The sequence below is a fragment of the Lissotriton helveticus genome, chromosome 11, assembly GCF_964261635.1.
Source record: "Lissotriton helveticus chromosome 11, aLisHel1.1, whole genome shotgun sequence".
Classification (NCBI taxonomy): Eukaryota; Metazoa; Chordata; class Amphibia; order Caudata; family Salamandridae; genus Lissotriton; species Lissotriton helveticus.
In genome coordinates, this window is record NC_136072.1 from 39689237 (window position 1) to 39715686 (window position 26450).

Here is a 26450-nt window from a genome sequence, read left to right on the forward strand (position 1 = left end):
AGGTAACTGCAGCTCACAAAATGTTTTATCAGAAGGCAAGTTGAGAGGAATCCAAGAGGCAGATGTCCATGGAAAGAGCCTCTCACTGCAGCAGGAAGGTTGGATGCTTGAAATTTGCATAGTTTCCTGTCCAACGTCCCGAACGCTCCCAAACGCTCAAAAGCCTCACACCGGGCAAACCCTCACCGGGTAGATCTCTGGCTCCCAGGTAAAGCCAAATCCTGAGCATGTTAGCGCTAGTATCACAGAGAGAGATATAGAGGGTTCAAGAGCTGCTGTCTTGATAAATGTTTGAAACGGCTAGTGCCTGAGAGTGTCTGGCTTTCAGTTATGACTGATTGTGAGAGGGGAAGATTAAGTTTTTCTGCACCCAGCATGCCTTGCGATATACTTAGGCAAATGAGGTGAGAGCCCGACCAATCCCACTCTACTCTGCTGAATGCTCCTTATTTGCATAAAGAGAGCACTTTCACAACGGAGCAGAGTGGCGCAGCGGAAGCGTGCTGGGCCCATAACCCAGAGGTCGATGGATCGAAACCATCCTCTGCTAATTTTGCTTGATTTTTCTTCCAAGGACCAAGCTGTCATTCCCAGGCTGCCAGCAAGTAAAAGCGCAAGCTTTTGCCAGCTATGTGAGAAAAGACTTCTCAACTATCTGTGTCTGCTGAAATACAAGAGAGGGATCGTAAAAGGATCCACCCTGTACTTTGAAAGTAAAGACACACAATAATAAGCATAAATGACTGGTGGGACCTTCAAACACTTTTCTGGGCATGCTTTGAATTTCATTCTTCCCTTTTAGTTGTGCTATTATCTATCTCCTGGGCATTTCCTGGAATGTTCTCTCTTTCTCTTCCCTGCTTTGCTTCCCATGCTGCATCTATATGTTCATATCTATTATTTGTACTACTGCTTTCCATTCTTCTCTTCCGCACAGCTTTGACCTTGGTTTCAATCCCAGTTCCTTACCCTCTGCTAAAAACTTTCTACTGCTTTTCATGTTGGTATCTAAACCAAATGCACCGTTGAAGCTGGTGCAAGATAGACATTGCACTCAGGGTCGTAATGTTTAGAACCGAGAGCATACAGATCATAGGGCGTTGGTGGTATAGTGGTGAGCATAGCTGCCTTCCAAGCAGTTGACCCGGGTTCGATTCCCGGCCAACGCAGTACAAATACTTATATATTCTGCAAGCTGGATATATTTTAATGCAATATGTCACAAAATGGAAATATCATGAACAGATTAATCAGCCAGATATAAAAAAATAAACAAATACGTAGGCAAACATCTCGATCGCCCCTTCTGCTATATTCATTGCCCTAATATATGATAAGTTCCATAAAGCAGAGTCACCACTCACATGTGCTGGTAATAAATATGTTACAGTGGGCAGACAATGAAAGGGCTGAGGCCCGACCAGACATTATAACTCCAGCATCTCTATGTTAAAAAGCATTTCTAGGCAATATCTAGCCTCTGAAAAAAATATGCAAGATCCACCGATAAATCTGGCAAAAGTCACTAACATTTTGGGCATACTTGTGCTCTCACCTGAATGTAGCGCCACCTTGTAGCCATCGGAGGTAACTGCAGCTCACAAAATGTTTCATAAGAGGGCAAGTTGAGAGGAATCCAAGAGGCAGATGTCCATAGAAAGAGCCTCTGACTACAGCAGGAAGGTTGGATGCTTCAAATTTGCATAGTTTCCTGTCCAACGTCCTCTCACGTCCCGAACGCCCACGTCACTCCACTGAATGCTCCTCATCTGCATAAAGAGAACACTTTCACAGAGGAGCAGAGTGGCGCAGCGGAAGCGTGCTGGGCCCATAACCCAGAGGTCGATGGATCAAAACCATCCTCTGCTAAATTTGCTTTATTTTCCTTCCAAGGACCAAGCTGTCATTTCCACGCTGCCAGAAAGGAAAAGCGCAAGCTTGCGCCAGCTATGTGAGAAAAGACTTCTCAACTATCTGTGTCTGCTGAAATACAAGAGAGGGATCGTCAAAGGATCCACCCTTTACTTTGAAAGTAAAGAGACACAATAATAAGCATAAATGACAGAGGGCGTTGGTGGTATAGTGGTGAGCATAGCTGCCTTCCAATCAGTTGACCCGGGTTCGATTCCCGGCCAACGCAGTGCAAATACTTATGTATTCTGCAAGCAGGATATATTTTAGTTCAACATGTCACAAAATGGAAATATCATGAACAGATTAATCAGCCATATATATAGAAATTAAAAAATACGTAGGCAAACATCTCAATCGCCCCTTCTGCTATATTCATTGTCCTAATATATGATAAGTTTCATAAAGCAGAGTCGCCATTCACATGTGCTGGTAATAAATATGTTATTTTGGGCAGGCAATGAAAGGGCTGAGGCCCGACCAGACATTATACCTCCAGCATCTCTATGTTAAAAAGCATTTCTAGGCAATTTCTAGCCTTTGAAAAAAATATGCAAGACCCACCGATAAATCTGGCCAAAGTCCGTAACATTTTTGCATACTTGTGCTCTGACCTGAATGTAGCGCCACCTCGTAGCTGTCGAAGGTAACTGCAGCTCACAAAATGTTTTATCAGAAGGCAAGTTGAGAGGAATCCAAGAGGCAGATGTCCATGGAAAGAGCCTCTCACTGCAGCAGGAAGGATGGATGCTTGAAATTTGCATAGTTTCCTGTCCAACGTCCACAACGCTCCCAAACGCTCAAAAGCCTCACACCGGGCAAGCCCTCAATGGGTAGATCTCTGGCTCCCAGGTAAAGCCAAATCCTGAGCATGTTAGCGCTAGTATCACAGAGAGAGATATAGAGGGTTCAAGAGCTGCTGTCTTGATAAATGTTTGAAACGGCTAGTGCCTGAGAGTGTCTGGCTTTCAGTTATGACTGATTGTGAGAGGGGAAGATTAAGTTTTTCTGCACCCAGCATGCCTTGCGATATACTTAGGCAAATGAGGTGAGAGCCCGACCAATCCCACTCTACTCTGCTGAATGCTCCTTATTTGCATAAAGAGAACACTTTCACAACGGAGCAGAGTGGCGCAGCGGAAGCGTGCTGGGCCCATAACCCAGAGGTCGATGGATCGAAACCATCCTCTGCTAATTTTGCTTGATTTTTCTTCCAAGGACCAAGCTGTCATTCCCAGGCTGCCAGCAAGTAAAAGCGCAAGCTTTTGCCAGCTATGTGAGAAAAGACTTCTCAACTATCTGTGTCTGCTGAAATACAAGAGAGGGATCGTAAAAGGATCCACCCTGTACTTTGAAAGTAAAGACACACAATAATAAGCATAAATGACTGGTGGGACCTTCAAACACTTTTCTGGGCATGCTTTGAATTTCATTCTTCCCTTTTAGTTGTGCTATTATCTATCTCCTGGGCATTTCCTGGAATGTTCTCTCTTTCTCTTCCCTGCTTTGCTTCCCATGCTGCATCTATATGTTCATATCTATTATTTGTACTACTGCTTTCCATTCTTCTCTTCCGCACAGCTTTGACCTTGGTTTCAATCCCAGTTCCTTACCCTCTGCTAAAAACTTTCTACTGCTTTTCATGTTGGTATCTAAACCAAATGCACCGTTGAAGCTGGTGCAAGATAGACATTGCACTCAGGGTCGTAATGTTTAGAACCGAGAGCATACAGATCATAGGGCGTTGGTGGTATAGTGGTGAGCATAGCTGCCTTCCAAGCAGTTGACCCGGGTTCGATTCCCGGCCAACGCAGTACAAATACTTATATATTCTGCAAGCTGGATATATTTTAATGCAATATGTCACAAAATGGAAATATCATGAACAGATTAATCAGCCAGATATAAAAAAATAAACAAATACGTAGGCAAACATCTCGATCGCCCCTTCTGCTATATTCATTGCCCTAATATATGATAAGTTCCATAAAGCAGAGTCACCACTCACATGTGCTGGTAATAAATATGTTACAGTGGGCAGACAATGAAAGGGCTGAGGCCCGACCAGACATTATAACTCCAGCATCTCTATGTTAAAAAGCATTTCTAGGCAATATCTAGCCTCTGAAAAAAATATGCAAGATCCACCGATAAATCTGGCAAAAGTCACTAACATTTTGGGCATACTTGTGCTCTCACCTGAATGTAGCGCCACCTTGTAGCCATCGGAGGTAACTGCAGCTCACAAAATGTTTCATAAGAGGGCAAGTTGAGAGGAATCCAAGAGGCAGATGTCCATAGAAAGAGCCTCTGACTACAGCAGGAAGGTTGGATGCTTCAAATTTGCATAGTTTCCTGTCCAACGTCCTCTCACGTCCCGAACGCCCACGTCACTCCACTGAATGCTCCTCATCTGCATAAAGAGAACACTTTCACAGAGGAGCAGAGTGGCGCAGCGGAAGCGTGCTGGGCCCATAACCCAGAGGTCGATGGATCGAAACCATCCTCTGCTAAATTTGCTTTATTTTCCTTCCAAGGACCAAGCTGTCATTTCCACGCTGCCAGAAAGGAAAAGCGCAAGCTTGCGCCAGCTATGTGAGAAAAGACTTCTCAACTATCTGTGTCTGCTGAAATACAAGAGAGGGATCGTCAAAGGATCCACCCTTTACTTTGAAAGTAAAGAGACACAATAATAAGCATAAATGACAGAGGGCGTTGGTGGTATAGTGGTGAGCATAGCTGCCTTCCATGCAGTTGACCCGGGTTCGATTCCCGGCCAACGCAGTGCAAATACTTATGTATTCTGCAAGCAGGATATATTTTAGTTCAACATGTCACAAAATGGAAATATCATGAACAGATTAATCAGCCATATATATAGAAATTAAAAAATACGTAGGCAAACATCTCAATCGCCCCTTCTGCTATATTCATTGTCCTAATATATGATAAGTTTCATAAAGCAGAGTCGCCATTCACATGTGCTGGTAATAAATATGTTATTTTGGGCAGGCAATGAAAGGGCTGAGGCCCGACCAGACATTATACCTCCAGCATCTCTATGTTAAAAAGCATTTCTAGGCAATTTCTAGCCTCTGAAAAAAATATGCAAGACCCACCGATAAATCTGGCCAAAGTCCGTAACATTTTTGCATACTTGTGCTCTGACCTGAATGTAGCGCCACCTCGTAGCTGTCGAAGGTAACTGCAGCTCACAAAATGTTTTATCAGAAGGCAAGTTGAGAGGAATCCAAGAGGCAGATGTCCATGGAAAGAGCCTCTCACTGCAGCAGGAAGGTTGGATGCTTGAAATTTGCATAGTTTCCTGTCCAACGTCCCGAACGCTCCCAAACGCTCAAAAGCCTCACACCGGGCAAGCCCTCACCGGGTAGATCTCTGGCTCCCAGGTAAAGCCAAATCCTGAGCATGTTAGCGCTAGTATCACAGAGAGAGATATAGAGGGTTCAAGAGCTGCTGTCTTGATAAATGTTTGAAACGGCTAGTGCCTGAGAGTGTCTGGCTTTCAGTTATGACTGATTGTGAGAGGGGAAGATTAAGTTTTTCTGCACCCAGCATGCCTTGCGATATACTTAGGCAAATGAGGTGAGAGCCCGACCAATCCCACTCTACTCTGCTGAATGCTCCTTATTTGCATAAAGAGAGCACTTTCACAACGGAGCAGAGTGGCGCAGCGGAAGCGTGCTGGGCCCATAACCCAGAGGTCGATGGATCGAAACCATCCTCTGCTAATTTTGCTTGATTTTTCTTCCAAGGACCAAGCTGTCATTCCCAGGCTGCCAGCAAGTAAAAGCGCAAGCTTTTGCCAGCTATGTGAGAAAAGACTTCTCAACTATCTGTGTCTGCTGAAATACAAGAGAGGGATCGTAAAAGGATCCACCCTGTACTTTGAAAGTAAAGACACACAATAATAAGCATAAATGACTGGTGGGACCTTCAAACACTTTTCTGGGCATGCTTTGAATTTCATTCTTCCCTTTTAGTTGTGCTATTATCTATCTCCTGGGCATTTCCTGGAATGTTCTCTCTTTCTCTTCCCTGCTTTGCTTCCCATGCTGCATCTATATGTTCATATCTATTATTTGTACTACTGCTTTCCATTCTTCTCTTCCGCACAGCTTTGACCTTGGTTTCAATCCCAGTTCCTTACCCTCTGCTAAAAACTTTCTACTGCTTTTCATGTTGGTATCTAAACCAAATGCACCGTTGAAGCTGGTGCAAGATAGACATTGCACTCAGGGTCGTAATGTTTAGAACCGAGAGCATACAGATCATAGGGCGTTGGTGGTATAGTGGTGAGCATAGCTGCCTTCCAAGCAGTTGACCCGGGTTCGATTCCCGGCCAACGCAGTACAAATACTTATATATTCTGCAAGCTGGATATATTTTAATGCAATATGTCACAAAATGGAAATATCATGAACAGATTAATCAGCCAGATATAAAAAAATAAACAAATACGTAGGCAAACATCTCGATCGCCCCTTCTGCTATATTCATTGCCCTAATATATGATAAGTTCCATAAAGCAGAGTCACCACTCACATGTGCTGGTAATAAATATGTTACAGTGGGCAGACAATGAAAGGGCTGAGGCCCGACCAGACATTATAACTCCAGCATCTCTATGTTAAAAAGCATTTCTAGGCAATATCTAGCCTCTGAAAAAAATATGCAAGATCCACCGATAAATCTGGCAAAAGTCACTAACATTTTGGGCATACTTGTGCTCTCACCTGAATGTAGCGCCACCTTGTAGCCATCGGAGGTAACTGCAGCTCACAAAATGTTTCATAAGAGGGCAAGTTGAGAGGAATCCAAGAGGCAGATGTCCATAGAAAGAGCCTCTGACTACAGCAGGAAGGTTGGATGCTTCAAATTTGCATAGTTTCCTGTCCAACGTCCTCTCACGTCCCGAACGCCCATGTCACTCCACTGAATGCTCCTCATCTGCATAAAGAGAACACTTTCACAGAGGAGCAGAGTGGTGCAGCGGAAGCGTGCTGGGCCCATAACCCAGAGGTCGATGGATCGAAACCATCCTCTGCTAAATTTGCTTTATTTTCCTTCCAAGGACCAAGCTGTCATTTCCACGCTGCCAGAAAGGAAAAGCGCAAGCTTGCGCCAGCTATGTGAGAAAAGACTTCTCAACTATCTGTGTCTGCTGAAATACAAGAGAGGGATCGTCAAAGGATCCACCCTTTACTTTGAAAGTAAAGAGACACAATAATAAGCATAAATGACAGAGGGCGTTGGTGGTATAGTGGTGAGCATAGCTGCCTTCCAAGCAGTTGACCCGGGTTCGATTCCCGGCCAACGCAGTGCAAATACTTATGTATTCTGCAAGCAGGATATATTTTAGTTCAACATGTCACAAAATGGAAATATCATGAACAGATTAATCAGCCATATATATAGAAATTAAAAAATACGTAGGCAAACATCTCAATCGCCCCTTCTGCTATATTCATTGTCCTAATATATGATAAGTTTCATAAAGCAGAGTCGCCATTCACATGTGCTGGTAATAAATATGTTATTTTGGGCAGGCAATGAAAGGGCTGAGGCCCGACCAGACATTATACCTCCAGCATCTCTATGTTAAAAAGCATTTCTAGGCAATTTCTAGCCTCTGAAAAAAATATGCAAGACCCACCGATAAATCTGGCCAAAGTCCGTAACATTTTTGCATACTTGTGCTCTGACCTGAATGTAGCGCCACCTCGTAGCTGTCGAAGGTAACTGCAGCTCACAAAATGTTTTATCAGAAGGCAAGTTGAGAGGAATCCAAGAGGCAGATGTCCATGGAAAGAGCCTCTCACTGCAGCAGGAAGGTTGGATGCTTGAAATTTGCATAGTTTCCTGTCCAACGTCCCGAACGCTCCCAAACGCTCAAAAGCCTCACACCGGGCAAGCCCTCACCGGGTAGATCTCTGGCTCCCAGGTAAAGCCAAATCCTGAGCATGTTAGCGCTAGTATCACAGAGAGAGATATAGAGGGTTCAAGAGCTGCTGTCTTGATAAATGTTTGAAACGGCTAGTGCCTGAGAGTGTCTGGCTTTCAGTTATGACTGATTGTGAGAGGGGAAGATTAAGTTTTTCTGCACCCAGCATGCCTTGCGATATACTTAGGCAAATGAGGTGAGAGCCCGACCAATCCCACTCTACTCTGCTGAATGCTCCTTATTTGCATAAAGAGAGCACTTTCACAACGGAGCAGAGTGGCGCAGCGGAAGCGTGCTGGGCCCATAACCCAGAGGTCGATGGATCGAAACCATCCTCTGCTAATTTTGCTTGATTTTTCTTCCAAGGACCAAGCTGTCATTCCCAGGCTGCCAGCAAGTAAAAGCGCAAGCTTTTGCCAGCTATGTGAGAAAAGACTTCTCAACTATCTGTGTCTGCTGAAATACAAGAGAGGGATCGTAAAAGGATCCACCCTGTACTTTGAAAGTAAAGACACACAATAATAAGCATAAATGACTGGTGGGACCTTCAAACACTTTTCTGGGCATGCTTTGAATTTCATTCTTCCCTTTTAGTTGTGCTATTATCTATCTCCTGGGCATTTCCTGGAATGTTCTCTCTTTCTCTTCCCTGCTTTGCTTCCCATGCTGCATCTATATGTTCATATCTATTATTTGTACTACTGCTTTCCATTCTTCTCTTCCGCACAGCTTTGACCTTGGTTTCAATCCCAGTTCCTTACCCTCTGCTAAAAACTTTCTACTGCTTTTCATGTTGGTATCTAAACCAAATGCACCGTTGAAGCTGGTGCAAGATAGACATTGCACTCAGGGTCGTAATGTTTAGAACCGAGAGCATACAGATCATAGGGCGTTGGTGGTATAGTGGTGAGCATAGCTGCCTTCCAAGCAGTTGACCCGGGTTCGATTCCCGGCCAACGCAGTACAAATACTTATATATTCTGCAAGCTGGATATATTTTAATGCAATATGTCACAAAATGGAAATATCATGAACAGATTAATCAGCCAGATATAAAAAAATAAACAAATACGTAGGCAAACATCTCGATCGCCCCTTCTGCTATATTCATTGCCCTAATATATGATAAGTTCCATAAAGCAGAGTCACCACTCACATGTGCTGGTAATAAATATGTTACAGTGGGCAGACAATGAAAGGGCTGAGGCCCGACCAGACATTATAACTCCAGCATCTCTATGTTAAAAAGCATTTCTAGGCAATATCTAGCCTCTGAAAAAAATATGCAAGATCCACCGATAAATCTGGCAAAAGTCACTAACATTTTGGGCATACTTGTGCTCTCACCTGAATGTAGCGCCACCTTGTAGCCATCGGAGGTAACTGCAGCTCACAAAATGTTTCATAAGAGGGCAAGTTGAGAGGAATCCAAGAGGCAGATGTCCATAGAAAGAGCCTCTGACTACAGCAGGAAGGTTGGATGCTTCAAATTTGCATAGTTTCCTGTCCAACGTCCTCTCACGTCCCGAACGCCCATGTCACTCCACTGAATGCTCCTCATCTGCATAAAGAGAACACTTTCACAGAGGAGCAGAGTGGTGCAGCGGAAGCGTGCTGGGCCCATAACCCAGAGGTCGATGGATCGAAACCATCCTCTGCTAAATTTGCTTTATTTTCCTTCCAAGGACCAAGCTGTCATTTCCACGCTGCCAGAAAGGAAAAGCGCAAGCTTGCGCCAGCTATGTGAGAAAAGACTTCTCAACTATCTGTGTCTGCTGAAATACAAGAGAGGGATCGTCAAAGGATCCACCCTTTACTTTGAAAGTAAAGAGACACAATAATAAGCATAAATGACAGAGGGCGTTGGTGGTATAGTGGTGAGCATAGCTGCCTTCCAAGCAGTTGACCCGGGTTCGATTCCCGGCCAACGCAGTGCAAATACTTATGTATTCTGCAAGCAGGATATATTTTAGTTCAACATGTCACAAAATGGAAATATCATGAACAGATTAATCAGCCATATATATAGAAATTAAAAAATACGTAGGCAAACATCTCAATCGCCCCTTCTGCTATATTCATTGTCCTAATATATGATAAGTTTCATAAAGCAGAGTCGCCATTCACATGTGCTGGTAATAAATATGTTATTTTGGGCAGGCAATGAAAGGGCTGAGGCCCGACCAGACATTATACCTCCAGCATCTCTATGTTAAAAAGCATTTCTAGGCAATTTCTAGCCTCTGAAAAAAATATGCAAGACCCACCGATAAATCTGGCCAAAGTCCGTAACATTTTTGCATACTTGTGCTCTGACCTGAATGTAGCGCCACCTCGTAGCTGTCGAAGGTAACTGCAGCTCACAAAATGTTTTATCAGAAGGCACGTTGAGAGGAATCCAAGAGGCAGATGTCCATGGAAAGAGCCTCTCACTGCAGCAGGAAGGTTGGATGCTTGAAATTTGCATAGTTTCCTGTCCAACGTCCACTCACGTCCCGAACGCTCCCAAACGCTCAAAAGCCTCGCCCTCACCGGGTAGATCTCTGGCTCCCAGGTAAAGCCAAATCCTGAGCATGTTAGCGCTAGTATCACAGAGAGAGATATAGAGGGTTCAAGAGCTGCTGTCTTGATAAATGTTTGAAACGGCTAGTGCCTGAGAGTGTCTGGCTTTCAGTTATGACTGATTGTGAGAGGGGAAGATTAAGTTTTTCTGCACCCAGCATGCCTTGCGATATACTTAGGCAAATGAGGTGAGAGCCCGACCAATCCCACTCTACTCTGCTGAATGCTCCTTATTTGCATAAAGAGAACACTTTCACAACGGAGCAGAGTGGCGCAGCGGAAGCGTGCTGGGCCCATAACCCAGAGGTCGATGGATCGAAACCATCCTCTGCTAATTTTGCTTGATTTTTCTTCCAAGGACCAAGCTGTCATTCCCAGGCTGCCAGCAAGTAAAAGCGCAAGCTTTTGCCAGCTATGTGAGAAAAGACTTCTCAACTATCTGTGTCTGCTGAAATACAAGAGAGGGATCGTAAAAGGATCCACCCTGTACTTTGAAAGTAAAGACACACAATAATAAGCATAAATGACTGGTGGGACCTTCAAACACTTTTCTGGGCATGCTTTGAATTTCATTCTTCCCTTTTAGTTGTGCTATTATCTATCTCCTGGGCATTTCCTGGAATGTTCTCTCTTTCTCTTCCCTGCTTTGCTTCCCATGCTGCATCTATATGTTCATATCTATTATTTGTACTACTGCTTTCCATTCTTCTCTTCCGCACAGCTTTGACCTTGGTTTCAATCCCAGTTCCTTACCCTCTGCTAAAAACTTTCTACTGCTTTTCATGTTGGTATCTAAACCAAATGCACCGTTGAAGCTGGTGCAAGATAGACATTGCACTCAGGGTCGTAATGTTTAGAACCGAGAGCATACAGATCATAGGGCGTTGGTGGTATAGTGGTGAGCATAGCTGCCTTCCAAGCAGTTGACCCGGGTTCGATTCCCGGCCAACGCAGTACAAATACTTATATATTCTGCAAGCTGGATATATTTTAATGCAATATGTCACAAAATGGAAATATCATGAACAGATTAATCAGCCAGATATAAAAAAATAAACAAATACGTAGGCAAACATCTCGATCGCCCCTTCTGCTATATTCATTGCCCTAATATATGATAAGTTCCATAAAGCAGAGTCACCACTCACATGTGCTGGTAATAAATATGTTACAGTGGGCAGACAATGAAAGGGCTGAGGCCCGACCAGACATTATAACTCCAGCATCTCTATGTTAAAAAGCATTTCTAGGCAATATCTAGCCTCTGAAAAAAATATGCAAGATCCACCGATAAATCTGGCAAAAGTCACTAACATTTTGGGCATACTTGTGCTCTCACCTGAATGTAGCGCCACCTTGTAGCCATCGGAGGTAACTGCAGCTCACAAAATGTTTCATAAGAGGGCAAGTTGAGAGGAATCCAAGAGGCAGATGTCCATAGAAAGAGCCTCTGACTACAGCAGGAAGGTTGGATGCTTCAAATTTGCATAGTTTCCTGTCCAACGTCCTCTCACGTCCCGAACGCCCACGTCACTCCACTGAATGCTCCTCATCTGCATAAAGAGAACACTTTCACAGAGGAGCAGAGTGGCGCAGCGGAAGCGTGCTGGGCCCATAACCCAGAGGTCGATGGATCGAAACCATCCTCTGCTAAATTTGCTTTATTTTCCTTCCAAGGACCAAGCTGTCATTTCCACGCTGCCAGAAAGGAAAAGCGCAAGCTTGCGCCAGCTATGTGAGAAAAGACTTCTCAACTATCTGTGTCTGCTGAAATACAAGAGAGGGATCGTCAAAGGATCCACCCTTTACTTTGAAAGTAAAGAGACACAATAATAAGCATAAATGACAGAGGGCGTTGGTGGTATAGTGGTGAGCATAGCTGCCTTCCATGCAGTTGACCCGGGTTCGATTCCCGGCCAACGCAGTGCAAATACTTATGTATTCTGCAAGCAGGATATATTTTAGTTCAACATGTCACAAAATGGAAATATCATGAACAGATTAATCAGCCATATATATAGAAATTAAAAAATACGTAGGCAAACATCTCAATCGCCCCTTCTGCTATATTCATTGTCCTAATATATGATAAGTTTCATAAAGCAGAGTCGCCATTCACATGTGCTGGTAATAAATATGTTATTTTGGGCAGGCAATGAAAGGGCTGAGGCCCGACCAGACATTATACCTCCAGCATCTCTATGTTAAAAAGCATTTCTAGGCAATTTCTAGCCTTTGAAAAAAATATGCAAGACCCACCGATAAATCTGGCCAAAGTCCGTAACATTTTTGCATACTTGTGCTCTGACCTGAATGTAGCGCCACCTCGTAGCTGTCGAAGGTAACTGCAGCTCACAAAATGTTTTATCAGAAGGCAAGTTGAGAGGAATCCAAGAGGCAGATGTCCATGGAAAGAGCCTCTCACTGCAGCAGGAAGGATGGATGCTTGAAATTTGCATAGTTTCCTGTCCAACGTCCACAACGCTCCCAAACGCTCAAAAGCCTCACACCGGGCAAGTCCTCAATGGGTAGATCTCTGGCTCCCAGGTAAAGCCAAATCCTGAGCATGTTAGCGCTAGTATCACAGAGAGAGATATAGAGGGTTCAAGAGCTGCTGTCTTGATAAATGTTTGAAACGGCTAGTGCCTGAGAGTGTCTGGCTTTCAGTTATGACTGATTGTGAGAGGGGAAGATTAAGTTTTTCTGCACCCAGCATGCCTTGCGATATACTTAGGCAAATGAGGTGAGAGCCCGACCAATCCCACTCTACTCTGCTGAATGCTCCTTATTTGCATAAAGAGAACACTTTCACAACGGAGCAGAGTGGCGCAGCGGAAGCGTGCTGGGCCCATAACCCAGAGGTCGATGGATCGAAACCATCCTCTGCTAATTTTGCTTGATTTTTTTTCCAAGGACCAAGCTGTCATTCCCAGGCTGCCAGCAAGTAAAAGCGCAAGCTTTTGCCAGCTATGTGAGAAAAGACTTCTCAACTATCTGTGTCTGCTGAAATACAAGAGAGGGATCGTAAAAGGATCCACCCTGTACTTTGAAAGTAAAGACACACAATAATAAGCATAAATGACTGGTGGGACCTTCAAACACTTTTCTGGGCATGCTTTGAATTTCATTCTTCCCTTTTAGTTGTGCTATTATCTATCTCCTGGGCATTTCCTGGAATGTTCTCTCTTTCTCTTCCCTGCTTTGCTTCCCATGCTGCATCTATATGTTCATATCTATTATTTGTACTACTGCTTTCCATTCTTCTCTTCCGCACAGCTTTGACCTTGGTTTCAATCCCAGTTCCTTACCCTCTGCTAAAAACTTTCTACTGCTTTTCATGTTGGTATCTAAACCAAATGCACCGTTGAAGCTGGTGCAAGATAGACATTGCACTCAGGGTCGTAATGTTTAGAACCGAGAGCATACAGATCATAGGGCGTTGGTGGTATAGTGGTGAGCATAGCTGCCTTCCAAGCAGTTGACCCGGGTTCGATTCCCGGCCAACGCAGTACAAATACTTATATATTCTGCAAGCTGGATATATTTTAATGCAATATGTCACAAAATGGAAATATCATGAACAGATTAATCAGCCAGATATAAAAAAATAAACAAATACGTAGGCAAACATCTCGATCGCCCCTTCTGCTATATTCATTGCCCTAATATATGATAAGTTCCATAAAGCAGAGTCACCACTCACATGTGCTGGTAATAAATATGTTACAGTGGGCAGACAATGAAAGGGCTGAGGCCCGACCAGACATTATAACTCCAGCATCTCTATGTTAAAAAGCATTTCTAGGCAATATCTAGCCTCTGAAAAAAATATGCAAGATCCACCGATAAATCTGGCAAAAGTCACTAACATTTTGGGCATACTTGTGCTCTCACCTGAATGTAGCGCCACCTTGTAGCCATCGGAGGTAACTGCAGCTCACAAAATGTTTCATAAGAGGGCAAGTTGAGAGGAATCCAAGAGGCAGATGTCCATAGAAAGAGCCTCTGACTACAGCAGGAAGGTTGGATGCTTCAAATTTGCATAGTTTCCTGTCCAACGTCCTCTCACGTCCCGAACGCCCACGTCACTCCACTGAATGCTCCTCATCTGCATAAAGAGAACACTTTCACAGAGGAGCAGAGTGGCGCAGCGGAAGCGTGCTGGGCCCATAACCCAGAGGTCGATGGATCGAAACCATCCTCTGCTAAATTTGCTTTATTTTCCTTCCAAGGACCAAGCTGTCATTTCCACGCTGCCAGAAAGGAAAAGCGCAAGCTTGCGCCAGCTATGTGAGAAAAGACTTCTCAACTATCTGTGTCTGCTGAAATACAAGAGAGGGATCGTCAAAGGATCCACCCTTTACTTTGAAAGTAAAGAGACACAATAATAAGCATAAATGACAGAGGGCGTTGGTGGTATAGTGGTGAGCATAGCTGCCTTCCATGCAGTTGACCCGGGTTCGATTCCCGGCCAACGCAGTGCAAATACTTATGTATTCTGCAAGCAGGATATATTTTAGTTCAACATGTCACAAAATGGAAATATCATGAACAGATTAATCAGCCATATATATAGAAATTAAAAAATACGTAGGCAAACATCTCAATCGCCCCTTCTGCTATATTCATTGTCCTAATATATGATAAGTTTCATAAAGCAGAGTCGCCATTCACATGTGCTGGTAATAAATATGTTATTTTGGGCAGGCAATGAAAGGGCTGAGGCCCGACCAGACATTATACCTCCAGCATCTCTATGTTAAAAAGCATTTCTAGGCAATTTCTAGCCTCTGAAAAAAATATGCAAGACCCACCGATAAATCTGGCCAAAGTCCGTAACATTTTTGCATACTTGTGCTCTGACCTGAATGTAGCGCCACCTCGTAGCTGTCGAAGGTAACTGCAGCTCACAAAATGTTTTATCAGAAGGCAAGTTGAGAGGAATCCAAGAGGCAGATGTCCATGGAAAGAGCCTCTCACTGCAGCAGGAAGGTTGGATGCTTGAAATTTGCATAGTTTCCTGTCCAACGTCCCGAACGCTCCCAAACGCTCAAAAGCCTCGCCCTCACCGGGTAGATCTCTGGCTCCCAGGTAAAGCCAAATCCTGAGCATGTTAGCGCTAGTATCACAGAGAGAGATATAGAGGGTTCAAGAGCTGCTGTCTTGATAAATGTTTGAAACGGCTAGTGCCTGAGAGTGTCTGGCTTTCAGTTATGACTGATTGTGAGAGGGGAAGATTAAGTTTTTCTGCACCCAGCATGCCTTGCGATATACTTAGGCAAATGAGGTGAGAGCCCGACCAATCCCACTCTACTCTGCTGAATGCTCCTTATTTGCATAAAGAGAGCACTTTCACAACGGAGCAGAGTGGCGCAGCGGAAGCGTGCTGGGCCCATAACCCAGAGGTCGATGGATCGAAACCATCCTCTGCTAATTTTGCTTGATTTTTCTTCCAAGGACCAAGCTGTCATTCCCAGGCTGCCAGCAAGTAAAAGCGCAAGCTTTTGCCAGCTATGTGAGAAAAGACTTCTCAACTATCTGTGTCTGCTGAAATATAAGAGAGGGATCGTAAAAGGATCCACCCTGTACTTTGAAAGTAAAGACACACAATAATAAGCATAAATGACTGGTGGGACCTTCAAACACTTTTCTGGGCATGCTTTGAATTTCATTCTTCCCTTTTAGTTGTGCTATTATCTATCTCCTGGGCATTTCCTGGAATGTTCTCTCTTTCTCTTCCCTGCTTTGCTTCCCATGCTGCATCTATATGTTCATATCTATTATTTGTACTACTGCTTTCCATTCTTCTCTTCCGCACAGCTTTGACCTTGGTTTCAATCCCAGTTCCTTACCCTCTGCTAAAAACTTTCTACTGCTTTTCATGTTGGTATCTAAACCAAATGCACCGTTGAAGCTGGTGCAAGATAGACATTGCACTCAGGGTCGTAATGTTTAGAACCGAGAGCATACAGATCATAGGGCGTTGGTGGTATAGTGGTGAGCATAGCTGCCTTCCAAGCAGTTGACCCGGGTTCGATTCCCGGCCAACGCAGTACAAATACTTATATATTCTGCAAGCTGGATATATTTTAATGCAATATGTCACAAAATGGAAATATCATGAACAGATTAATCAGCCAGATATAAAAAAATAGACAAATACGTAGGCAAACATCTCGATCGCCCCTTCTGCTATATTCATTGCCCTAATATATGATAAGTTCCATAAAGCAGAGTCACCACTCACATGTGCTGGTAATAAATATGTTACAGTGGGCAGACAATGAAAGGGCTGAGGCCCGACCAGACATTATAACTCCAGCATCTCTATGTTAAAAAGCATTTCTAGGCAATATCTAGCCTCTGAAAAAAATATGCAAGATCCACCGATAAATCTGGCAAAAGTCACTAACATTTTGGGCATACTTGTGCTCTCACCTGAATGTAGCGCCACCTTGTAGCCATCGGAGGTAACTGCAGCTCACAAAATGTTTCATAAGAGGGCAAGTTGAGAGGAATCCAAGAGGCAGATGTCCATAGAAAGAGCCTCTGACTACAGCAGGAAGGTTGGATGCTTCAAATTTGCATAGTTTCCTGTCCAACGTCCTCTCACGTCCCGAACGCCCACGTCACTCCACTGAATGCTCCTCATCTGCATAAAGAGAACACTTTCACAGAGGAGCAGAGTGGCGCAGCGGAAGCGTGCTGGGCCCATAACCCAGAGGTCGATGGATCGAAACCATCCTCTGCTAAATTTGCTTTATTTTCCTTCCAAGGACCAAGCTGTCATTTCCACGCTGCCAGAAAGGAAAAGCGCAAGCTTGCGCCAGCTATGTGAGAAAAGACTTCTCAACTATCTGTGTCTGCTGAAATACAAGAGAGGGATCGTCAAAGGATCCACCCTTTACTTTGAAAGTAAAGAGACACAATAATAAGCATAAATGACAGAGGGCGTTGGTGGTATAGTGGTGAGCATAGCTGCCTTCCAAGCAGTTGACCCGGGTTCGATTCCCGGCCAACGCAGTGCAAATACTTATGTATTCTGCAAGCAGGATATATTTTAGTTCAACATGTCACAAAATGGAAATATCATGAACAGATTAATCAGCCATATATATAGAAATTAAAAAATACGTAGGCAAACATCTCAATCGCCCCTTCTGCTATATTCATTGTCCTAATATATGATAAGTTTCATAAAGCAGAGTCGCCATTCACATGTGCTGGTAATAAATATGTTATTTTGGGCAGGCAATGAAAGGGCTGAGGCCCGACCAGACATTATATCTCCAGCATCTCTATGTTAAAAAGCATTTCTAGGCAATTTCTAGCCTCTGAAAAAAATATGCAAGACCCACCGATAAATCTGGCCAAAGTCCGTAACATTTTTGCATACTTGTGCTCTGACCTGAATGTAGCGCCACCTCGTAGCTGTCGAAGGTAACTGCAGCTCACAAAATGTTTTATCAGAAGGCAAGTTGAGAGGAATCCAAGAGGCAGATGTCCATGGAAAGAGCCTCTCACTGCAGCAGGAAGGTTGGATGCTTGAAATTTGCATAGTTTCCTGTCCAACGTCCACAACGCTCCCAAACGCTCAAAAGCCTCACACCGGGCAAGCCCTCACCGGGTAGATCTCTGGCTCCCAGGTAAAGCCAAATCCTGAGCATGTTAGCGCTAGTATCACAGAGAGAGATATAGAGGGTTCAAGAGCTGCTGTCTTGATAAATGTTTGAAACGGCTAGTGCCTGAGAGTGTCTGGCTTTCAGTTATGACTGATTGTGAGAGGGGAAGATTAAGTTTTTCTGCACCCAGCATGCCTTGCGATATACTTAGGCAAATGAGGTGAGAGCCCGACCAATCCCACTCTACTCTGCTGAATGCTCCTTATTTGCATAAAGAGAACACTTTCACAACGGAGCAGAGTGGCGCAGCGGAAGCGTGCTGGGCCCATAACCCAGAGGTCGATGGATCGAAATCATCCTCTGCTAATTTTGCTTGATTTTTCTTCCAAGGACCAAGCTGTCATTCCCAGGCTGCCAGCAAGTAAAAGCGCAAGCTTTTGCCATCTATGTGAGAAAAGACTTCTCAACTATCTGTGTCTGCTGAAATACAAGAGAGGGATCGTAAAAGGATCCACCCTGTACTTTGAAAGTAAAGACACACAATAATAAGCATAAATGACTGGTGGGACCTTCAAACACTTTTCTGGGCATGCTTTGAATTTCATTCTTCCCTTTTAGTTGTGCTATTATCTATCTCCTGGGCATTTCCTGGAATGTTCTCTCTTTCTCTTCCCTGCTTTGCTTCCCATGCTGCATCTATATGTTCATATCTATTATTTGTACTACTGCTTTCCATTCTTCTCTTCCGCACAGCTTTGACCTTGGTTTCAATCCCAGTTCCTTACCCTCTGCTAAAAACTTTCTACTGCTTTTCATGTTGGTATCTAAACCAAATGCACCGTTGAAGCTGGTGCAAGATAGACATTGCACTCAGGGTCGTAATGTTTAGAACCGAGAGCATACAGATCATAGGGCGTTGGTGGTATAGTGGTGAGCATAGCTGCCTTCCAAGCAGTTGACCCGCGTTCGATTCCCGGCCAACGCAGTACAAATACTTATATATTCTGCAAGCTGGATATATTTTAATGCAATATGTCACAAAATGGAAATATCATGAACAGATTAATCAGCCAGATATAAAAAAATAAACAAATACGTAGGCAAACATCTCGATCGCCCCTTCTGCTATATTCATTGCCCTAATATATGATAAGTTCCATAAAGCAGAGTCACCACTCACATGTGCTGGTAATAAATATGTTACAGTGGGCAGACAATGAAAGGGCTGAGGCCCGACCAGACATTATAACTCCAGCATCTCTATGTTAAAAAGCATTTCTAGGCAATATCTAGCCTCTGAAAAAAATATGCAAGATCCACCGATAAATCTGGCAAAAGTCACTAACATTTTGGGCATACTTGTGCTCTCACCTGAATGTAGCGCCACCTTGTAGCCATCGGAGGTAACTGCAGCTCACAAAATGTTTCATAAGAGGGCAAGTTGAGAGGAATCCAAGAGGCAGATGTCCATAGAAAGAGCCTCTGACTACAGCAGGAAGGTTGGATGCTTCAAATTTGCATAGTTTCCTGTCCAACGTCCTCTCACGTCCCGAACGCCCACGTCACTCCACTGAATGCTCCTCATCTGCATAAAGAGAACACTTTCACAGAGGAGCAGAGTGGCGCAGCGGAAGCGTGCTGGGCCCATAACCCAGAGGTCGATGGATCGAAACCATCCTCTGCTAAATTTGCTTTATTTTCCTTCCAAGGACCAAGCTGTCATTTCCACGCTGCCAGAAAGGAAAAGCGCAAGCTTGCGCCAGCTATGTGAGAAAAGACTTCTCAACTATCTGTGTCTGCTGAAATACAAGAGAGGGATCGTCAAAGGATCCACCCTTTACTTTGAAAGTAAAGAGACACAATAATAAGCATAAATGACAGAGGGCGTTGGTGGTATAGTGGTGAGCATAGCTGCCTTCCATGCAGTTGACCCGGGTTCGATTCCCGGCCAACGCAGTGCAAATACTTATGTATTCTGCAAGCAGGATATATTTTAGTTCAACATGTCACAAAATGGAAATATCATGAACAGATTAATCAGCCATATATATAGAAATTAAAAAATACGTAGGCAAACATCTCAATCGCCCCTTCTGCTATATTCATTGTCCTAATATATGATAAGTTTCATAAAGCAGAGTCGCCATTCACATGTGCTGGTAATAAATATGTTATTTTGGGCAGGCAATGAAAGGGCTGAGGCCCGACCAGACATTATACCTCCAGCATCTCTATGTTAAAAAGCATTTCTAGGCAATTTCTAGCCTCTGAAAAAAATATGCAAGACCCACCGATAAATCTGGCCAAAGTCCGTAACATTTTTGCATACTTGTGCTCTGACCTGAATGTAGCGCCACCTCGTAGCTGTCGAAGGTAACTGCAGCTCACAAAATGTTTTATCAGAAGGAAAGTTGAGAGGAATCCAAGAGGCAGATGTCCATGGAAAGAGCCTCTCACTGCAGCAGGAAGGTTGGATGCTTGAAATTTGCATAGTTTCCTGTCCAACGTCCCGAACGCTCCCAAACGCTCAAAAGCCTCACACCGGGCAAGCCCTCACCGGGTAGATCTCTGGCTCCCAGGTAAAGCCAAATCCTGAGCATGTTAGCGCTAGTATCACAGAGAGAGATATAGAGGGTTCAAGAGCTGCTGTCTTGATAAATGTTTGAAACGGCTAGTGCCTGAGAGTGTCTGGCTTTCAGTTATGACTGATTGTGAGAGGGGAAGATTAAGTTTTTCTGCACCCAGCATGCCTTGCGATATACTTAGGCAAATGAGGTGAGAGCCCGACCAATCCCACTCTACTCTGCTGAATGCTCCTTATTTGCATAAAGAGAGCACTTTCACAACGGAGCAGAGTGGCGCAGCGGAAGCGTGCTGGGCCCATAACCCAGAGGTCGATGGATCGAAACCATCCTCTGCTAATTTTGCTTGATTTTTCTTCCAAGGACCAAGCTGTCATTCCCAGGCTGCCAGCAAGTAAAAGCGCAAGCTTTTGCCAGCTATGTGAGAAAAGACTTCTCAACTATCTGTGTCTGCTGAAATACAAGAGAGGGATCGTAAAAGGATCCACCCTGTACTTTGAAAGTAAAGACACACAATAATAAGCATAAATGACTGGTGGGACCTTCAAACACTTTTCTGGGCATGCTTTGAATTTCATTCTTCCCTTTTAGTTGTGCTATTATCTATCTCCTGGGCATTTCCTGGAATGTTCTCTCTTTCTCTTCCCTGCTTTGCTTCCCATGCTGCATCTATATGTTCATATCTATTATTTGTACTACTGCTTTCCATTCTTCTCTTCCGCACAGCTTTGACCTTGGTTTCAATCCCAGTTCCTTACCCTCTGCTAAAAACTTTCTACTGCTTTTCATGTTGGTATCTAAACCAAATGCACCGTTGAAGCTGGTGCAAGATAGACATTGCACTCAGGGTCGTAATGTTTAGAACCGAGAGCATACAGATCATAGGGCGTTGGTGGTATAGTGGTGAGCATAGCTGCCTTCCAAGCAGTTGACCCGGCTTCGATTCCCGGCCAACGCAGTACAAATACTTATATATTCTGCAAGCTGGATATATTTTAATGCAATATGTCACAAAATGGAAATATCATGAACAGATTAATCAGCCAGATATAAAAAAATAAACAAATACGTAGGCAAACATCTCGATCGCCCCTTCTGCTATATTCATTGCCCTAATATATGATAAGTTCCATAAAGCAGAGTCACCACTCACATGTGCTGGTAATAAATATGTTACAGTGGGCAGACAATGAAAGGGCTGAGGCCCGACCAGACATTATAACTCCAGCATCTCTATGTTAAAAAGCATTTCTAGGCAATATCTAGCCTCTGAAAAAAATATGCAAGATCCACCGATAAATCTGGCAAAAGTCACTAACATTTTGGGCATACTTGTGCTCTCACCTGAATGTAGCGCCACCTTGTAGCCATCGGAGGTAACTGCAGCTCACAAAATGTTTCATAAGAGGGCAAGTTGAGAGGAATCCAAGAGGCAGATGTCCATAGAAAGAGCCTCTGACTACAGCAGGAAGGTTGGATGCTTCAAATTTGCATAGTTTCCTGTCCAACGTCCTCTCACGTCCCGAACGCCCACGTCACTCCACTGAATGCTCCTCATCTGCATAAAGAGAACACTTTCACAGAGGAGCAGAGTGGCGCAGCGGAAGCGTGCTGGGCCCATAACCCAGAGGTCGATGGATCGAAACCATCCTCTGCTAAATTTGCTTTATTTTCCTTCCAAGGACCAAGCTGTCATTTCCACGCTGCCAGAAAGGAAAAGCGCAAGCTTGCGCCAGCTATGTGGGAAAAGACTTCTCAACTATCTGTGTCTGCTGAAATACAAGAGAGGGATCGTCAAAGGATCCACCCTTTACTTTGAAAGTAAAGAGACACAATAATAAGCATAAATGACAGAGGGCGTTGGTGGTATAGTGGTGAGCATAGCTGCCTTCCATGCAGTTGACCCGGGTTCGATTCCCGGCCAACGCAGTGCAAATACTTATGTATTCTGCAAGCAGGATATATTTTAGTTCAACATGTCACAAAATGGAAATATCATGAACAGATTAATCAGCCATATATATAGAAATTAAAAAATACGTAGGCAAACATCTCAATCGCCCCTTCTGCTATATTCATTGTCCTAATATATGATAAGTTTCATAAAGCAGAGTCGCCATTCACATGTGCTGGTAATAAATATGTTATTTTGGGCAGGCAATGAAAGGGCTGAGGCCCGACCAGACATTATACCTCCAGCATCTCTATGTTAAAAAGCATTTCTAGGCAATTTCTAGCCTCTGAAAAAAATATGCAAGACCCACCGATAAATCTGGCCAAAGTCCGTAACATTTTTGCATACTTGTGCTCTGACCTGAATGTAGCGCCACCTCGTAGCTGTCGAATGTAACTGCAGCTCACAAAATGTTTTATCAGAAGGCAAGTTGAGAGGAATCCAAGAGGCAGATGTCCATGGAAAGAGCCTCTCACTGCAGCAGGAAGGTTGGATGCTTGAAATTTGCATAGTTTCCTGTCCAACGTCCCGAACGCTCCCAAACGCTCAAAAGCCTCACACCGGGCAAGCCCTCACCGGGTAGATCTCTGGCTCCCAGGTAAAGCCAAATCCTGAGCATGTTAGCGCTAGTATCACAGAGAGAGATATAGAGGGTTCAAGAGCTGCTGTCTTGATAAATGTTTGAAACGGCTAGTGCCTGAGAGTGTCTGGCTTTCAGTTATGACTGATTGTGAGAGGGGAAGATTAAGTTTTTCTGCACCCAGCATGCCTTGCGATATACTTAGGCAAATGAGGTGAGAGCCCGACCAATCCCACTCTACTCTGCTGAATGCTCCTTATTTGCATAAAGAGAGCACTTTCACAACGGAGCAGAGTGGCGCAGCGGAAGCGTGCTGGGCCCATAACCCAGAGGTCGATGGATCGAAACCATCCTCTGCTAATTTTGCTTGATTTTTCTTCCAAGGACCAAGCTGTCATTCCCAGGCTGCCAGCAAGTAAAAGCGCAAGCTTTTGCCAGCTATGTGAGAAAAGACTTCTCAACTATCTGTGTCTGCTGAAATACAAGAGAGGGATCGTAAAAGGATCCACCCTGTACTTTGAAAGTAAAGACACACAATAATAAGCATAAATGACTGGTGGGACCTTCAAACACTTTTCTGGGCATGCTTTGAATTTCATTCTTCCCTTTTAGTTGTGCTATTATCTATCTCCTGGGCATTTCCTGGAATGTTCTCTCTTTCTCTTCCCTGCTTTGCTTCCCATGCTGCATCTATATGTTCATATCTATTATTTGTACTACTGCTTTCCATTCTTCTCTTCCGCACAGCTTTGACCTTGGTTTCAATCCCAGTTCCTTACCCTCTGCTAAAAACTTTCTACTGCTTTTCATGTTGGTATCTAAACCAAATGCACCGTTGAAGCTGGTGCAAGATAGACATTGCACTCAGGGTCGTAATGTTTAGAACCGAGAGCATACAGATCATAGGGCGTTGGTGGTATAGTGGTGAGCATAGCTGCCTTCCAAGCAGTTGACCCGGGTTCGATTCCCGGCCAACGCAGTACAAATACTTATATATTCTGCAAGCTGGATATATTTTAATGCAATATGTCACAAAATGGAAATATCATGAACAGATTAATCAGCCAGATATAAAAAAATAAACAAATACGTAGGCAAACATCTCGATCGCCCCTTCTGCTATATTCATTGCCCTAATATATGATAAGTTCCATAAAGCAGAGTCACCACTCACATGTGCTGGTAATAAATATGTTACAGTGGGCAGACAATGAAAGGGCTGAGGCCCGACCAGACATTATAACTCCAGCATCTCTATGTTAAAAAGCATTTCTAGGCAATATCTAGCCTCTGAAAAAAATATGCAAGATCCACCGATAAATCTGGCAAAAGTCACTAACATTTTGGGCATACTTGTGCTCTCACCTGAATGTAGCGCCACCTTGTAGCCATCGGAGGTAACTGCAGCTCACAAAATGTTTCATAAGAGGGCAAGTTGAGAGGAATCCAAGAGGCAGATGTCCATAGAAAGAGCCTCTGACTACAGCAGGAAGGTTGGATGCTTCAAATTTGCATAGTTTCCTGTCCAACGTCCTCTCACGTCCCGAACGCCCACGTCACTCCACTGAATGCTCCTCATCTGCATAAAGAGAACACTTTCACAGAGGAGCAGAGTGGCGCAGCGGAAGCGTGCTGGGCCCATAACCCAGAGGTCGATGGATCGAAACCATCCTCTGCTAAATTTGCTTTATTTTCCTTCCAAGGACCAAGCTGTCATTTCCACGCTGCCAGAAAGGAAAAGCGCAAGCTTGCGCCAGCTATGTGAGAAAAGACTTCTCAACTATCTGTGTCTGCTGAAATACAAGAGAGGGATCGTCAAAGGATCCACCCTTTACTTTGAAAGTAAAGAGACACAATAATAAGCATAAATGACAGAGGGCGTTGGTGGTATAGTGGTGAGCATAGCTGCCTTCCAAGCAGTTGACCCGGGTTCGATTCCCGGCCAACGCAGTGCAAATACTTATGTATTCTGCAAGCAGGATATATTTTAGTTCAACATGTCACAAAATGGAAATATCATGAACAGATTAATCAGCCATATATATAGAAATTAAAAAATACGTAGGCAAACATCTCAATCGCCCCTTCTGCTATATTCATTGTCCTAATATATGATAAGTTTCATAAAGCAGAGTCGCCATTCACATGTGCTGGTAATAAATATGTTATTTTGGGCAGGCAATGAAAGGGCTGAGGCCCGACCAGACATTATATCTCCAGCATCTCTATGTTAAAAAGCATTTCTAGGCAATTTCTAGCCTCTGAAAAAAATATGCAAGACCCACCGATAAATCTGGCCAAAGTCCGTAACATTTTTGCATACTTGTGCTCTGACCTGAATGTAGCGCCACCTCGTAGCTGTCGAAGGTAACTGCAGCTCACAAAATGTTTTATCAGAAGGCAAGTTGAGAGGAATCCAAGAGGCAGATGTCCATGGAAAGAGCCTCTCACTGCAGCAGGAAGGTTGGATGCTTGAAATTTGCATAGTTTCCTGTCCAACGTCCACAACGCTCCCAAACGCTCAAAAGCCTCACACCGGGCAAGCCCTCACCGGGTAGATCTCTGGCTCCCAGGTAAAGCCAAATCCTGAGCATGTTAGCGCTAGTATCACAGAGAGAGATATAGAGGGTTCAAGAGCTGCTGTCTTGATAAATGTTTGAAACGGCTAGTGCCTGAGAGTGTCTGGCTTTCAGTTATGACTGATTGTGAGAGGGGAAGATTAAGTTTTTCTGCACCCAGCATGCCTTGCGATATACTTAGGCAAATGAGGTGAGAGCCCGACCAATCCCACTCTACTCTGCTGAATGCTCCTTATTTGCATAAAGAGAACACTTTCACAACGGAGCAGAGTGGCGCAGCGGAAGCGTGCTGGGCCCATAACCCAGAGGTCGATGGATCGAAATCATCCTCTGCTAATTTTGCTTGATTTTTCTTCCAAGGACCAAGCTGTCATTCCCAGGCTGCCAGCAAGTAAAAGCGCAAGCTTTTGCCATCTATGTGAGAAAAGACTTCTCAACTATCTGTGTCTGCTGAAATACAAGAGAGGGATCGTAAAAGGATCCACCCTGTACTTTGAAAGTAAAGACACACAATAATAAGCATAAATGACTGGTGGGACCTTCAAACACTTTTCTGGGCATGCTTTGAATTTCATTCTTCCCTTTTAGTTGTGCTATTATCTATCTCCTGGGCATTTCCTGGAATGTTCTCTCTTTCTCTTCCCTGCTTTGCTTCCCATGCTGCATCTATATGTTCATATCTATTATTTGTACTACTG

General features: G+C 44.0%; 20 non-coding genes across 20 annotated transcripts; all 20 read left to right on the forward strand.

The window, feature by feature from the left end:
• The first annotated feature begins 1097 nt into the window (after nt 1-1097).
• TRNAG-UCC (transfer RNA glycine (anticodon UCC)) lies at nt 1098-1169 on the forward strand. The gene has a single exon. It is a non-coding gene; the product is annotated as a tRNA-Gly (tRNA).
• An 899-nt stretch (nt 1170-2068) lies between these two features.
• On the forward strand, nt 2069-2140 carry TRNAG-UCC (transfer RNA glycine (anticodon UCC)). The gene has a single exon. It is a non-coding gene; the product is annotated as a tRNA-Gly (tRNA).
• A 1512-nt stretch (nt 2141-3652) lies between these two features.
• Nucleotides 3653-3724, forward strand: TRNAG-UCC (transfer RNA glycine (anticodon UCC)). Its single transcript has one exon. It is a non-coding gene; the product is annotated as a tRNA-Gly (tRNA).
• Nucleotides 3725-4623: 899 nt separating this feature from the next.
• On the forward strand, nt 4624-4695 carry TRNAG-UCC (transfer RNA glycine (anticodon UCC)). The gene has a single exon. It is a non-coding gene; the product is annotated as a tRNA-Gly (tRNA).
• Nucleotides 4696-6207: 1512 nt separating this feature from the next.
• Nucleotides 6208-6279, forward strand: TRNAG-UCC (transfer RNA glycine (anticodon UCC)). Its single transcript has one exon. It is a non-coding gene; the product is annotated as a tRNA-Gly (tRNA).
• An 899-nt stretch (nt 6280-7178) lies between these two features.
• Nucleotides 7179-7250, forward strand: TRNAG-UCC (transfer RNA glycine (anticodon UCC)). The gene has a single exon. It is a non-coding gene; the product is annotated as a tRNA-Gly (tRNA).
• A 1512-nt stretch (nt 7251-8762) lies between these two features.
• Nucleotides 8763-8834, forward strand: TRNAG-UCC (transfer RNA glycine (anticodon UCC)). Its single transcript has one exon. It is a non-coding gene; the product is annotated as a tRNA-Gly (tRNA).
• Nucleotides 8835-9733: 899 nt separating this feature from the next.
• Nucleotides 9734-9805, forward strand: TRNAG-UCC (transfer RNA glycine (anticodon UCC)). Its single transcript has one exon. It is a non-coding gene; the product is annotated as a tRNA-Gly (tRNA).
• Nucleotides 9806-11316: 1511 nt separating this feature from the next.
• TRNAG-UCC (transfer RNA glycine (anticodon UCC)) lies at nt 11317-11388 on the forward strand. The gene has a single exon. It is a non-coding gene; the product is annotated as a tRNA-Gly (tRNA).
• An 899-nt stretch (nt 11389-12287) lies between these two features.
• Nucleotides 12288-12359, forward strand: TRNAG-UCC (transfer RNA glycine (anticodon UCC)). The gene has a single exon. It is a non-coding gene; the product is annotated as a tRNA-Gly (tRNA).
• A 1512-nt stretch (nt 12360-13871) lies between these two features.
• Nucleotides 13872-13943, forward strand: TRNAG-UCC (transfer RNA glycine (anticodon UCC)). The gene has a single exon. It is a non-coding gene; the product is annotated as a tRNA-Gly (tRNA).
• An 899-nt stretch (nt 13944-14842) lies between these two features.
• Nucleotides 14843-14914, forward strand: TRNAG-UCC (transfer RNA glycine (anticodon UCC)). Its single transcript has one exon. It is a non-coding gene; the product is annotated as a tRNA-Gly (tRNA).
• A 1501-nt stretch (nt 14915-16415) lies between these two features.
• TRNAG-UCC (transfer RNA glycine (anticodon UCC)) lies at nt 16416-16487 on the forward strand. The gene has a single exon. It is a non-coding gene; the product is annotated as a tRNA-Gly (tRNA).
• An 899-nt stretch (nt 16488-17386) lies between these two features.
• On the forward strand, nt 17387-17458 carry TRNAG-UCC (transfer RNA glycine (anticodon UCC)). Its single transcript has one exon. It is a non-coding gene; the product is annotated as a tRNA-Gly (tRNA).
• Nucleotides 17459-18970: 1512 nt separating this feature from the next.
• On the forward strand, nt 18971-19042 carry TRNAG-UCC (transfer RNA glycine (anticodon UCC)). The gene has a single exon. It is a non-coding gene; the product is annotated as a tRNA-Gly (tRNA).
• Nucleotides 19043-19941: 899 nt separating this feature from the next.
• TRNAG-UCC (transfer RNA glycine (anticodon UCC)) lies at nt 19942-20013 on the forward strand. Its single transcript has one exon. It is a non-coding gene; the product is annotated as a tRNA-Gly (tRNA).
• A 1512-nt stretch (nt 20014-21525) lies between these two features.
• On the forward strand, nt 21526-21597 carry TRNAG-UCC (transfer RNA glycine (anticodon UCC)). Its single transcript has one exon. It is a non-coding gene; the product is annotated as a tRNA-Gly (tRNA).
• Nucleotides 21598-22496: 899 nt separating this feature from the next.
• On the forward strand, nt 22497-22568 carry TRNAG-UCC (transfer RNA glycine (anticodon UCC)). Its single transcript has one exon. It is a non-coding gene; the product is annotated as a tRNA-Gly (tRNA).
• A 1512-nt stretch (nt 22569-24080) lies between these two features.
• On the forward strand, nt 24081-24152 carry TRNAG-UCC (transfer RNA glycine (anticodon UCC)). The gene has a single exon. It is a non-coding gene; the product is annotated as a tRNA-Gly (tRNA).
• An 899-nt stretch (nt 24153-25051) lies between these two features.
• Nucleotides 25052-25123, forward strand: TRNAG-UCC (transfer RNA glycine (anticodon UCC)). Its single transcript has one exon. It is a non-coding gene; the product is annotated as a tRNA-Gly (tRNA).
• The last annotated feature ends 1327 nt before the right edge of the window (nt 25124-26450 follow it).